Source organism: Elephas maximus, chromosome X (assembly GCF_024166365.1).
Source record: "Elephas maximus indicus isolate mEleMax1 chromosome X, mEleMax1 primary haplotype, whole genome shotgun sequence".
Classification (NCBI taxonomy): domain Eukaryota; kingdom Metazoa; phylum Chordata; class Mammalia; order Proboscidea; family Elephantidae; genus Elephas; species Elephas maximus.
The window spans coordinates 114990537-115004004 of record NC_064846.1 but is presented as its reverse complement, the minus strand read 5'-3'; the positions used below and the strand labels follow the sequence as shown (position 1 = coordinate 115004004).

Below are 13468 nucleotides of genomic sequence, written 5' to 3'. Positions count from 1 at the left end.
CATCTATCAGATGAGGCCCAAAGAAAAGTGGCTCACACAAAGAATTCAATGGCAAAGGATTCAAATCTTGACTTCCAGTTGAGTGCTATAACCCCATCAGAATTCAATTAAAGTTTAAAATTTATAGACACCTACAATGTGTCCAGGACCCTGTGCTAGAAACTCACAAGAATTGAAGGAGAGATAGTATAGCCACAGATATGAGTATGCAAAAATAAAATAGTAACCCTATTTTGAGGGTTACTTAAATTATGAATAACAGCTCAACAACAGGGAAAGGAAATTAAGTTAGACTTTTCTTTTTCTCTAACAATGATTTCTGCCCTGATTAATTCCTTATCTTAGAAACTTAGTTCTACTGTCATTCAAGTAGATTTTAGAACAAAATGAATTGAAGATTTGGGAAATGGATAGAGGTGAAGGTTAAACAACATTGTGAATATACTAGGTGTCACTAAATTGTACACTTTAAAACGGTTAATTTCATGTTATGTGAATTTTAACTGAACAACAAAAAAATGCATCGAAAAATTCTAGAGTCTGAGAAATTAGGTATGGTGACCTTTTAAGGCAGAACCAATAGAAATACAAATAATTTCCCAGTACTGAAAAAAAGCACTGCAATTTGGGAAAGCAATGTGACTAACTAGAAAGGATTTGGCTTTGGAATCTGAGACTTGGGTTCTAATTTCAGATCTGCTACTCTGCAGTGTGACCTTGGATGAGTTACTTACCTCTCTGTTAAAGAGAGCAATGCCAATGACCTTGCTATGCTGATGTATTACCAATAGTATTTATACGGTACCCATCAGTACCCAGTACCAGTAATCACTTCACAATAATACACTGAACAGATACTTAATAAATTTGCAATTAAATGTCTTACCACACAAGTAATGCTATTATAAATTATGACTATATCTGGCATAAAAGTTTCAAAATAAAAGCCTAATATATATTCAATACTGTATCCCACAAAGGACTTAAATCCAGAATGTATAAGGAACATAACAGAAAACAAGAATAAAAGACTTGAACAGACACTTCAAAAAAGAGAATATTTAAATGATTAATAGAAACAAGAAAAGATGGTCAACAAAGAAAGACAAATTTTAGCCATAATGCAATACCACTACGAACTCACTAAAAAAACAATCAAACTTGTTGCTGTCGAGTTGATTCTGACTTACAGCATGGCTAAAATGAAAACTGGGAAGAATACCAAGTGTTGGCAGGAAAAAAAAAAAACAAAAACAAAACCCAGAAATCCCATACATTGCTGGTGATAGCAGAAACTGACACAACCACTTTGGAAAACTGTTTGGCACCATCTACTAAAGCTGAACATATGCATATCCCAGAGCTCACCAATTCTACTTCTAGGTATATACCCAACAGAAATATTTACTTATGTTCACCAAGATATGTTCAAGAATGCTCATAGCAGCATTATTTAATAGCTCCAAACAGAAAACTACTCAATTGTCCATTAGCAGTAGAATGGGTAAAAAATTAGGATACATGTATACAATGGAATTCTATACAGCAAATGAGAATAAACTACAACTCCAAACAAAAATGAATACTGCAAACATAATGTTAAGCACAAGAAGCCAGAAACAAGAGTATATACTGTAAGACTATATTTATAAACAAAGTGCAAAACCAATCTATGGCAACAGAACTTAAGATAATGGTAACCTTATCGGATAGAGGATCTCAGCCACTAACCACAAGGGTCAGCAGTTTGAATACACCAACTGCTCTTTAGAAAGCATACAGCGTAGTTCTACTCTGTACTACAGGATTGCTGAGTTGGAATTGACTTCACAGCAATTGGTTTGGTGTTTTTTGGTACTAGGTGGAGGAAGGAAGATGCAAGAAGGCAAGATGCAACAAGAGGAGCAGTTTCTGTGAAGTTGGTAAGTTTTATTTAATTGAACTAACTAGGATTTATTTTTTGTATTTACATTTGGGTTAAAGTAAAAATAGCTTTAAAAAATAGCAGCTGTGGATGAACCCCTGAAACTATCACCCTGAGATAATCTTTAAACCTTAAACCAAAACTACTCCCTGAAGTCTTCTTAAAACTAAACAGTGTAGCTTAACTAGTAAAGAATATTTGCCTTGAGCATTGTGCTCTTTCAGGATCTGTCTATATGGGATCAAAATTACAACATCACTCAAAAGATGAAACAGGAACCTTAGGGGACAGTGAGTTTATGTTAACGGTGGAGAAACAACTCAGAAAAGGAGGGGGAGAATGGCTGCCCAACTTGACTGTAATCAACGTCACTGAATTGTACATGTAGAAATGGTTAAATTGGTGTGTTTTGCTGTGTATATTCACAACAAAACAGCTGCTTTCAGAGTCTGTCTGCAACACCAGTGCCCCTGTTACACTATCAGACTCTTTGCAGCTTACTAACCATAAAATTACTGTGACTCATGAAATGAGGTAGGTCCCTTACGTGAAAAAACCTCCTTGGACACTCTTTACATAGAAAAATCTAACCTGAAGATAATTTCATATGAGCACACATAAAACATAACTTCGCTCTTTTCCACAGCTCTGTAGATTATAATTAGGCTTTTCCTATATTTTTTATTCTTAATACTGCTAACACGTTGGTGTCTTTGCACATGTGTGAGTATATCTGAAAGATAAACACCTATGTTTGGTTTATTCAACTGTCCTCTGACATCACTACTTAGATGCTCCACGAATACCTCTCAAATTCTTTATTTTCTCCTCATACTTTTTCCTCTTCTATGTTGTTAGATGTCTACCCATGAAAGAAAAAAAAAAAAAAGGAAACATCCTTGAGTCCTTGACCTTCTCTTTATCGCCAAAATCCAATTCTTTTCCATTTCTACCGATAAAACATTTCTTCGAATTGCTCATTTTTTCCCAACTTCACCAAGATCATGCGTTACCTAGATTACTCTATCAGATTCCAGTCTTGCCTTTTGCAATCTCTGCACTACACACGAAGTGAAAACAAATCTCATCAATTTACACCCTGCATAATAAGTCAACGGCTCCACATCATGGGAAAAAAGGTCTAGCACTTTAATGTGTCTTAAGAGGCCCTCATCACTGGGTTAGCACATAGCATGTGTGGGTTCCTAGCAAAGTGTGTGACACATAGAAGGTACTCAAATGACAGAAGTATTTGTGATGGCTAATTTTTTTGTGTCAACTTGGCTAGGCTATGATAATTCTCAGTGATTTGACACACACTACGTAAGCGCCTTGCATTTTGCGATCTGATGTGAGCATCCAATCAGCTGAAAGGGAAATGTCCTTCAGGGTGTGGCATAAATGGATGTTCTGGCTAAGCCATGCCCCCAACCCCAATTCTACTTGTAGCCTGACCTCTGGTTCTTGGGACATAAGTCTGCAGAGGCCTTTAGCCTGCCACCTAACATGCAGATTTTGGGTTTGTCAGGCTGCGCAACCACACAAGCCTTCAGCCTGCTGTCTGACCCACGGATTTGAGACTTGTCAGCCCTCACACAACGATGTGAATCATCTCCTTGAAGCAAGCCTCACTCACTCTACACATTTATACATATGCTTCACTTGTACTGCTCCTCTGGAGAACCCAGTCTAAGACCAAGAGTGGTCCTGTTGCTGTTGTAGTTCTTCTATAATGACATTCAGTCTTGTTGTTGTTGTTGTTAGGTGCTACGGAGTCAGCTCTGACTCATAGCGACCCTATGCACAACAGAACAAAACACCGCCCTGTCCTGCGCCATCCTTACAATCGTTGTTATGCTGGAGCCTACTGTTGCAGCCACTGTGCCAACCTACCCTGTTAAGTGTCTTCTTCTTTTCCGCTGACCCTGTACTTTACCCAAGCATGATATCCTTCTCCAGGGACTGATCCCTCCTGACAACATGTCCAAAGTATGTATGGTGCAGTCTCGCCATCCTTGCTTCTAAGAAGCATTTTGGCTGTACTTTTTCCAAGACAGATTTGTTCGTTCTTTTGGCAGTCCATGTATATTCAATATTCTTTGCCAACACTACAATTCAAAGGTGTCAATTCTTCTTCAGTCTTCCTTATTCATTGTCCAGCTTTCACATGACTATGATGCGACTGAAAATACCATGGTTTGTTTGGGTCAGGTGCACCTTGGTCTTCAAGGTGACATCTTTGCTTTTCAACACTTTAAAGAGGTCCTTTGAGGTCCCAGAGGAATAAAATCTTAAAGATGAGTTTTCTGAACTGGTTTCTCAAGTCTGGCTACATTTAAAGGCACTAATGACTCAATTCCAGCAGTAAAGAGGGCACTGTTAATCCATGGCATGATGTGGCAATAGAGATATGTAAAATATCACCACCACTGGATCAAATATTTGTGAGGGACAAGGCTCTTAGTGATTGTATATTTGACACCTTTCAAGATCTCTGTCAAATGAACAAGTACAGTAAAACCTGCAAAAGCTGGAACCTGCGTAAGGCAGAAGCCTGTCAGAGAAGAAAAATTCAAATATTTTCCACTAATAGAGAGCATCAGAAAAGTGGTAAGACTGCACCCTGTTAAAGGTGGAAAACTTGTGAGACCCAGAAAACAAGGTAGTCCCAGTGAGTTCCGGCTCTCACAGGTTTCACTGTATAAGGAAGCTGGCTGGTTGGTCCTACTTTCGCTAGACAAAGTGAAGAAAGAAAAGGATGAGCTTAGGGCTTCAGAGTCCCAACTCGAAGTGCTGCATAAAGGACCTGAAAGTTACCAACTGCCCTGAAAGAAAGCCTTATTTCTTGTAGTAACAGAGCTAATATCGCTGAAAATCAAACCCAGAGTCTTATTCTAAGGGTGGCTGAATCACAACTCAAATTGAACTCCCAACCCTGAAAGGTGAAATTCATACTGTTAATCTTTCTCCTAGTCTTCTCCAAAGGGAGTGATTGCTCACGGAGAAAAGGAAATAACCAGACTTTTCGAGAACTGCCGGACATTGGCTCTGAACTGACACTAATTTCAGGTATACAAAACGTCAGTCACTGTGGCCCACCAGTAAGAGTAGGAGTGTATGGAGGTCAGGTTATTAACGGACTCTTAGCTCAGGTATGTCTCACAATGAATCAGTGGATCCCTGAACCCATCCTTTAGTGATTTCCCCAGTTCCAGAATGCGTAATTGGAACAGACATACTCACCATAACCTCCACATTAGATCCCTGACATGTGGAGTAAGGGCTATTATGGTTGGAAAGGCCAAGTGTAAGCCATTAGAACTATCCCTACCTAAAAAAAGTAAACCAAAAGCAATGCTGCATTCCTGGAGGGACTGCAGAGATTACTTTCATCATGAAGGACTTGAATCGTACCACATTCTCATTCAACCCGTTTGGCCTGTGCAGAAAACAGATGGACCCCGGAGAATGACAGTGGGTTACTGTAAACTTAACCAGGTGGTGACTCCAATTGCAGCTGCTGTTCTGGATGTGGTTTCATTGCTTGAGAAAATTAATATGTCTCCTGGTACCTTGTATGCACTACTGATCTGGCGAAACCTTTTTCTTGCTACTAGCTTTGAGTGGGGCCCAGAATAAGAGAAGGCTCTGCAATAGGTTTGAGCTGCCATGCAAGCTGTTCTGCCACATGGGCTATATGACCCGGCTGATCCAATGGTGCCTGAAGTGCCAGTGGCAGACAGAGATGCTGTCTGGAGTCTTTGGCAGGCTCCTATTGGTGAATCATAGCATACACCCTTAGGATTTTGGAGCAAAGCCCTTCCATCCTCTGCAGGTAACTACTCTCCTTTTGAAAAACAGCTTTTGGCTTGTTAGTGGGCCTTAGATGAGACTGAGCACACTTAACCATGGGCCATGAGGGATACCCTATGACCTGATCAGCCCATCATGAACTGGGTGTTGTCCGGCCCATAAAGTCATAAAGTTAGACATGCAAAGCAGCACTTCATCATCTAATGAAAGTTGTATACAGGCGTACCTCAGAGATACTGCAGGTTTGGTTCCAGATCACCGCCATAAAGCAAATATCGTAATAAAGCGAGTCACACGAATTTTCTGGTTTCCCAGTGCATATAAAAGTTATTATTTACACTATACTATACTGTAGTCTATTAAGTATGTCATAGCATTATATGTCTAAAAAAACAACATACATACCTTAATTAAAAAATATTTTATTGTTAAAAGATGCTAACCATCATCTTTTTGCTGTTGGAGGGTCTTGCCTTGATTTTGAGGGCTGCTGACTGACCAGGGTGGTGGTTGCTGAAGGTTGGAGTGGCTGCGGCAATTTCTTAAAATAAGACAATGAAGTTTGCCACATCGACTGACTCTCCCTTTCACAAGATATTTCTCTGTAGCCTGCGATGCTGCTTGATAGCATTTTACCCACAAACTTCTTTCGAAATTGGAGTCAAGCCTCTCAAGCTCTGTTGATGCTTTATCAACTAAGTTTATGTAATATTCTAAATGCTTTGTTGTCATTTCAACAACGTTCACAACATCTTCACCACAAGCAGATTTCATCTCAAGGAACCAATTTCTTTGCTCATCCTTAAGAAGCAACTCCTCATCTGTTGTAAGTTTTATCGTGAGATTACAGTAATTCAGTCACATCTTCAGGCTACACGTCTCTTGCTATTTCCACTACATCTGCAGTTACTTCCACCACTGAAATCTTCAACCCCTCAAAGTCATCCAGGTAGGCTGCAATCAACTCCTTCCAAAGTCCTCTTAATACTGGTATTTTGACCACCTCCCTTGAATCACGAATGTTCTTACTGACATCTAGAATGGTGAATCCTTTCTGGACGGTTTTCAATTTACTTTGTCCAGATCTATCAGAGCAATCACTATCCATGGCAGCTACGACTTTATGAAATGTATTTCTTAATTCTAAGACTTGAAAGTTGGAATTACTCCTTGATCTATGGGCTGCAGAATATATGTTGTGTTAGTAGGCATTAAAACAATATTGATCTCCTTCTATATCTTCATCACAGCTCTTGGGTGACCAGGTAGGTACATTGATAACAAGCAGTAATATTTTGAATCTTTTTTTTCTAAGCAGTAGGTCTCAACAGTGGCCTTAAAATATTCAGTGAACCATGTTATAAACAGATGTGCTGTTGAGGTAGGACCCCCACAGTGCGGTATTCTTTATCTGGCTTCCTTCCTTTGCTGGGCTCCCAGCACCTCAGCTTTGCATTTGAATCCTACTTTTGCTTGGAGGTTATATGTAAAACCCACTGCGCCTGCGTAGTATGATTAAGAATGTTGCTGACGTAACTTTTATAACTCTCTACTTGTAAACCTCTTTAAAAGTAACCTGCCTGCTTGCCCCTGCTGAACAGTCTTGGCAGCAGGAAGCACCAACCGACTCCATTTCTTTGTACAACAAAATAAAGGTGCCTTTTTTGTTCTCTCACCTCGGTCTCTTGTTTATTGGCCAATACAAGTCATGCAGAGTAAGAACCTGGGCTTTCCACCTGGTAACACTGTCATCCAGGATTTGTTGCTCCATTCACAGAGCACACACAGAGTAGATTTAGTGTTATTCTTAGTGGCCCTAGAATTTTGGGAATAATAAATCAGCACTAGCTTCAAATTAAAGTCACTAGCTGAACTGTCCCCTAACAATAGAGTCAGTCTGTCCTTTAAAGCTTTGAAGGCAGGCATTGACTTCTCCTCTCTAGCTAGCTATGGAAGCTCTAGATGGCATTTTCTTCCAATATAAACCTGTTGTGTCTACCTTGAAAATCCGTTGTTTGGTGTAGCCACCTTCATCAATTATCTTAATTAGATCTTCTGGATAACTTGCTGCAGCCTCTACATCAGCACTTACTGATTCACCTTGCACTTTTACGTTATAAAGACAGCTTCTTTCCTTAAACCTCATGAACCAACCTCTTCTAGCTTCAAACTTTTCTTCTGAAGCTTCCTCACCTCCCTCAGCATTAAAAGAATTGAAGAGAGTTAGGGCCTTCCTCCGGATTAGGTTTTGGCTTAAGGGAATGTCGTGGCTGGTTTGAGTCTTCTATTCAGACCACTAAAACTTTTCTCCATATCAGCAAGAAGGCTGTTTTGCTTTCTTGTCATTCATGTGTTCACTGGAGTAGCACTTCTTCACATTTCCTTCAAAAACCTTTCCTTTGCGTTCACAACTTGGCTAACTGGTACAAGAAGCCTAGCTTTCGATGTATCTCAGCTTTCGAGATGCCTTTCTCATTAAGTTTAATCATTTTCAACTTTTGATTTAAAGTGAGAGATGTAGTACTCTTCATTTTACTTGAACACTTAGAGGCCACTGAAGGGTTATTAATTGGCCTAATTTTTATACTGTCCTGACTCAGGGAATAGGGAGGCATGAGGAGAGGGGAACAGCTGGTCGGTGGAACAGTTAGAACACGTGCAACATTTATTGATCTAAGTTCACAGTCTTATATGGGTGCAGTTCATGGCGCCCCAAAATAATTACAATGGTAACATCAAAGATCACTGATTACAGATCACCATAACAGATATAATAATGAAAAAGTTTGAAATATTGTCAGAATTGCCAAAATGTGACACAAAGACACGACGTGAGCACATGCTATTGGAAAAATGGCGCTGACAGACTTGCTCGATGCAAGGTTGCCACAAACCTTCATTTTGTAAAAAACGCAGTATCTGTGAGGTGCAATAAAGTGAAGCCTGATACAATGAGGTATACTGGTATATGAGATCAGACCAGAGCAGGCCCTGAAGGCACAAGTTACATGAAGAGGTGGCCCAAATGCTCTTGGTCCCCACTCCCGTTACATTACCTTCTCTCTCCTAGCCTGCATTTAAGGCCTCATGGTAAATTCCTTACGAGCAGTTGACCGAGGAAGAGAAAATTCATGCCTGGTTTACAGATACTTCAGCACGATATGCAGGCACCACTTGAAAGCAGCACTGCAGCCCCTTTCTGAAACTTAACTGGACAGTGGTGAAGAGAAATCCTCCCAGTGGACAGAACATCAAGGAGTGCACGTGGCTGCTAACTTTGCTCAGAAGGAGAAATGGCGGATGTGAGATTGTACACCAACTCATGGATTATGGCTAATGGTTTGGCTGGATGGTCAAGGACTTGGAAGGAACATGACTGGAAAATTTCTGACCAGGAAGTATGGAGAAGTATGTAGACAGACCTCTCTGAATGGGCCAAAGAAGTGTCTCATGTGAACGCTTAATCAACAGGCAAAGAAGGGAACTACCATATTGGCTGTTGTGATTGATCCTGATTACCATGGGCATATCAGATTAATGTTGCAAATGGAGGCCAAAAAAAAAAAACAGTACAGGATTATTGGAGGCAGAGCCAAGGTGGCAGAATAGACAAACGCTTCCGTCAAGCGCCCTTTACAACAAAGACCCGAAAAAAAAAAGTGAAATTAGTGTTATTTGTGACAAGCTGGGAGCCCTGAGCATCAAAGGCAAGCTTAGACATCGAACTAAGGGGCAGGGGAAGGAAGAGACTGTTCAGAAGCGGAGAGGAGTTACCGGACCTGAATCGCGGGGAACCTCAGGTACCATTCCCAGAACAGCAGCGGCGGTGGCGGGCTGGTCCTAGTGTTCGGCCGCAGTTTCCTCAGGGAGAAGCAGCCAGCCACACAGCCCACTCACACCTCCGGAACCTGAGCAGAACAGCGCTCTCGGCAAAAGCTAAGTACTTGTGTATATTTTACCGCGCCCCCCCCCCAACCCCCAAGCCGGCTTCAGCGGCTGAATCCCTGGGCCTGGGATAGACCCTGGTGAGCATCTGGAGCCGTCCTCCTGGCCTTGGGGAAGGAAAAAATTTGCAACTGGGGAGAATGGATAATTTGCTAGCTCCATTAACTGGGGGAGCTCAGGACAAAAGCGGCTCCTGTCCAGACATAAACCGTCTGTGGACCTTGAGCACCTTCCCCTTCTGCATGGACCTGTATGAGCCTATTTCGGGAGAATACGCCCTTGTTGGCAAACTCCAACCATTTCAGCGGTGCAGTGAAGAGGCGGGTATTTGAGGTTTCACACTGCTTTGCCTATTAAACAAGGTCCACACCTACCCACAACAGGGTTTCTGCTCGGCAGAAACCAGGCCAGCAAGAAGGAAATGGGATGACATATTTACAAAATTGAAGGAAAAAAAACTGCCTGCCAAGAATCATATATCCAGCAAAACTGTCTCTTAAATATGAAAGTGAAATTAAGACATTTCCAGATAAACACAAGTTGAGAGAATTCGTAAAAACCAAACAAAAACGACAAGAAATACTAAAGGGAGTTCTTTGGTTAGAAATTGAATAAAATCAGGTATCGACCCAAGACTAGAACACTGGGCAGAGCAACCAGAAGTCAACCCAGACAAGGAAATCCAAAAAAAAAAAAAGGCCCAACACAGAGTAACAGCAACGTTATTGTATAAAAGAAGACAACGTTAAAACAATAAAGCAATGAAGAGGGACTAAGAAATGTAATCACACACCTTCTATATGGAGAGGAAGATACAGTGATAGAAAGAAATAAAAGTTGGGTTATAAATTTAGAAAAATAGGGGTAAATAATAGGGTAACCACAAAGGAGACAAGCTATTCTACTCATCAAAATAAAAAACAAGGGACAAATACAGACTCAGCAGAAATAAAATCAACAACAACAAAGATGAGGAAAGGACAATATATAAAGAAAATCTACTCAGCACATAAAATCAAGTGGGAAAAAGAAGCTGTAACCACACACAAAAAGACATCAAAATGATAGCACTAAATTCATACCTATCCATAATTACCCTGAATGTAAATGGGCTAAATGCACCAATAAAGAGACAGAGAGTGGCAGAATGGATTAAAAAACAAGATCTGTCTATATGCTGCCTACAAGAGACACACCTTAGACTTAGAGACACAAACAAATTAAAACTCAAAGGATGGAAAAAAATATACCAAGCAAACAACAATCAAAAAAGAGCAGGAGTGGTAATATTAATTTCTGACAAAATAGACTTTAAAGTTAAATCCATCAGAAAGGATAAGGAAGGACACTATACAATGATTAAAAGGACAATACGCCAAGAACATATAACCGTATTAAATATTTATGAACCCAATGACAGGGCTGCAAGATACATAAAACAAACTCTATCAGCACTGAGAAGTGAGATAGACAGCTCCACAATCATAGTAGGAGACTTCAACACACCACTTTCGGTGAAGGACAGGACATCCAGAAAGAAGCTCAATAAAGACAAAGAAGATCTAAATGCCACAATCAACCAACTTGACCTCGGTGACATATACAGAACACTCCACCCAACGGCAACCAACTATACTTTTTTTCAGAGTGCACATGGAACATTCTCTAGAATAGACCACATATTATGTCAAAAAGCAAGCCTTAGCAGAATCCAAAATGTTAAAATATTACAAAGCATCTTCTCTGACCGTAAGGCCATAAAAGTGGAAATCAATTACAGGAAAAGCAGGGAAAAGAAATCAAACACTTGGAAATTGAACAATATCCTGCTCAAAAAAGACTGGATTACAGAAGACATTAAGGGTGGAATAAAGAAATTCAGAGAATCCAGTGAGAATGAAAACACTTCCTATTAAAACCTCTGGGACACAGCAAGAGTGGTGCTCAGAGGCCAATTTATATCAATAAATGCACACATCCAAAAAGAAGAAAGGGCCAAAATCAAAGAAGTATCCCTACAACTTGAACAAACAGAAAGAGAGCAACAAAAGAAACCCACAGGCACCAGAAAAAGACAAAGAATAAAAATTAGAGCTGAACTAAATGAAATAGAAAGCAGAAAAACAACTGAAAGACTTAACAAGACCAAAAGCTGGTTTTTTGAAAAATTCAACAAAATTGATAAACCACTGGCAAAACTGACAAAAGAAAAAGAGGAGAGGAAGCAAATAACTGAATAAGAAATGAGATGGGCGATATTACAACAGACCCAACTGAAATTAAAAGAATCATATCAGATTACTATGAAAAACTACACTCAAACAAATTTGAAAACCTAGAAGAAATGGATAATTCCTAGAAACACACTACGTACCCTAAACTAACACAAACAGAGGTAGAACAACTGAATAGACCCATAACAAAAGAGATTGAAAAGGTAATAAAAAAACTACCAACAAAAAAAAAAAGCCCTGGTCCAGATGGCTTCACTGCAGAGTTCTACCAAACGTTCAGAGAAGAGTTAACACCACTACGACTAAAGGTATTTCAGAGCATAGAAAAGAATGGAATACTACCTAACTCATTCTATGAAGCCACCATATCCCTGATACCAAAACTAGGTAAAGACACTACAAGAAAGTTATAGACCTATGTGGGTATTCCTCACGAACGTAAATGCAAAAATCCTCAACAAAATTCTAGCCAATGCAATTCAACAACATATCAAAAATATAATTCACCATGAGCAAGTGAGATTCATACCAGGTATGAAGGGATGGTTCAACATTAGAAAAACAATTACTGTAATCCACCACATAAAGAAAACAAAAGACGAGAATCACATGATTTTATCAATTGAGGCAGAAAAGGCTTCTGACAAAGTTCAACAACCATTCATGATAAAAACTCTCTGCAAAACAGGAATACAAGGAAAATTCCGCAACATAATAAAGGGCATTTATACAAAGCCAACATCACCCTAAAAGGAGACAGCTTGAAAACATTCCCATTGAGATCGGGAACCAGACAAGGATGCCCTTTATCACCACTCTTATTCAAAATTCTGCTGGAGGTCCTAGCCAGAGTAATTAGGCTAGATAAAGAAATAAAGGCCATCCAGATTGGCAAGGAAGAAATCAAAGTATCTCTACTTGCAGATGACATGACCTTATAGAATCCTCAAGAAAACTACTGAAACTAATAGAAGAGTTCAGCAGAGTATCCGGATACAAGATAAACATACTAAAATCAGTTGGATTCCTCTACACCAACAAAAAGAACGTTGAAGAGGAAATCACCAAATCAATGCCATTTACAGTAGCCCCAAGAAGACAAAATACTTAGGAATAAATCTTGCCAGAAATGTAAAAGACTTATACAAAGAAAACTACAGTACACTTTTGCAAGAAACCAAGACACTTACATAAGTGGAGGAGCATACGTTGCTCATGGATAGGAAGACTTAACATTATAAAAATGTCTATTCTACCAAAAGCGATCTATACATTTAATGCAATTCTGATCCAAATCCCAAGGACATTCTTTAATGAGATGGAGAAACAAATCACAAATTTCATGTGGAAGGGAAAGAGGCCCCGGATAAATAAGGCATTACTGAAAAAGAAGGACAAAGTGGGAGGCCTTACTTTACCTGATTTTAGAGCCTATTATACTGCCACAGTAGTCAAAACAGCCTTGTACTGGTACAACAGATACATAGACCAATGGAACAGAATTGAGAATCTAAACATAAATCCATCCACATATGAGCAGTTATTTGACAAA

General features: G+C 39.7%; 1 protein-coding gene across 16 annotated transcripts in view; it reads right to left on the bottom strand.

Annotated features, from left to right (window-relative positions):
* The window catches only part of HUWE1 (HECT, UBA and WWE domain containing E3 ubiquitin protein ligase 1), a 216904-nt gene that overhangs the window by 34314 nt on the left and 169122 nt on the right, over positions 1 to 13468 (bottom strand). The window lies entirely within an intron of this gene.